The sequence below is a fragment of the Aplysia californica genome, unplaced genomic scaffold, assembly GCF_000002075.1.
Source record: "Aplysia californica isolate F4 #8 unplaced genomic scaffold, AplCal3.0 scaffold00484, whole genome shotgun sequence".
NCBI lineage: Eukaryota > Metazoa > Mollusca > Gastropoda > Aplysiida > Aplysiidae > Aplysia > Aplysia californica.
The window spans coordinates 566,955-568,887 of record NW_004797754.1 but is presented as its reverse complement, the minus strand read 5'-3'; the positions used below and the strand labels follow the sequence as shown (position 1 = coordinate 568,887).

Here is a 1,933-nt window from a genome sequence, read left to right as displayed (position 1 = left end):
AAGAAACCACATTTCTGTTGCTTCTATTTTATTTTCACTGTCTTTAGTGATTGTCCAGCATTCACAGCCATATAGAAGGGTTGACCAAACACAACATTTCAGAACGTTCATTTTGGTGTACATTGAGATGTTTCTATTTTTCAGGGTTGGGCTCATTTTATTGAAACTAGCCTTAGCCATTGTAATTCTCCGTCTTATTTCTGTGGACCATTTGACATCAGATGTTATCATTTATCCTAGATATTTAAACTGTTGGACTAGTTTGATCTTTTCACCTCTGCTAATGAGATTACAACTAGGCTTTGCTGCTTTTTTGGATATTACCAAGCATTCAAGGATAAGTAAAGGCGAAAAAAAATTTCGGAGGTCTTGTGTACAAGTTGCACCCGTTAAAGATCCCTTGGTGGTCCTAAAATCGATAAGAATAGGCTTCGGCTCGGCCGCCACCGAAAGAAAATTCAAAATCAGTTCCTTCCTAAATCAAACGCTTTATGTGTCTCGCGTGCTCATAATAATACGACCTTATGCAATTGCGAGCGCCGTAAAACAATTACCTAAAAAACAAAACAAAACAGAATATTGGACTGAGTTGAGACTCGAGTTCCGAGCACACGATCTCCAGATTACTAGTCTGGTAGTCTAACCACTTGACCATCGAGGCCACTAATTGGGATAGGTTGACACAGTAACAGTCCTTCAAGGGCACGAGAAGCTGACAGACACAGCATACGGTCGTATTGTAGCAGACACGAGTTCACTTGATAGATACAATAACGGTTATGTAACATACGCGCGCGCACACACACACACACACACAATAGCTGACTCCACACACACACATACACAAACAGTTGACTCTCTCTCTCTCTCTCTCTCTCTCTCTCTCTAGTGGGATTAGCACAATGGTCGTTATTTACAGTTAGATATCAGTTGACAACGACGCACCAACAGTTCTTTACAGTTAAATAATATCAGTTTGGATTCTTTTACTTTCCATCCCGTCTAACACTTAGCTACGAGTTGTCCATTTTCTATTAAATATTGATGCGCTGAACATGAATATCTACTTCATTTCCATTGCAAATTATAGTATTTGAAATATCTGATTGATAACAATGGTCCTCTGAGGTAAAACAAAGTTGGGTTGGGGTTTTTTAAAGTTTAGTTTTCCAAAGAGTTTTACAGCACAATATCACATAATATAGGTCATACACGTGCCAAAAATTAGAGGTACTAAAAGAGAGTAACAGACACCAACCCCCCAGGAGGAGAGGTCAGGACGATAGATGCTTGATAAGTCTAAAAAAAGAGGAGAACCACACCACAGCACCCTCCCCCTCCCCCCGAAGTTATGTTGGATAAGAAAGAGGAAGCAAACCACCTCAGATCAGAGCACCCGCTGAAGTTTAATACAAACAAAATGGTCATGTGAAAAAGAAACAAACAAACAAACAAACAAACAAACAAACAAACAAACGAACAATTACAAAGACACAATAAGGGTCACACACAGATGGAGAGAAAAGTAATTACACATTATAACAATGGCCATATACAGCAACGAAAAACACCAAAACAGAAACATAGATAGAAACAAAGAGTGAAAAAAAAATGAGAGGGGAAGAATGATATAATGACACGAAGTAAAGCAAAGCCCTTGAGTGCCCCTCCCCTCAAACCTCCCTCAGCACCCTACCCCTACCCACTTTAATATTGGGGTAACTAGGATTCCCCCTGCATAATTGATACGATTGGGTAGAGGAATCGGTGCTGTAGATCGTGGGGGCGGGGGGGGTTGATGGCTGAGCGAGATGGGAGCTGCTTTGAGAGGTCGATGTGTATGGCTTATTTACACCAATCAATACAGAGCGGGAGGCTTGATTACAGAAGCTGGCACGCTAACCCTGGACCTGTGCTCGGCTGGATGGACAGG

The 1,933-nt window shown here is 41.1% G+C and overlaps 1 protein-coding gene across 1 annotated transcript in view; it reads right to left on the bottom strand.

The window, feature by feature from the left end:
* The window catches only part of LOC101847603 (cubilin), a gene marked incomplete at its 3' end in the record, with an annotated part of 77,567 nt that overhangs the window by 26,213 nt on the left and 49,421 nt on the right, over window positions 1-1,933 (bottom strand).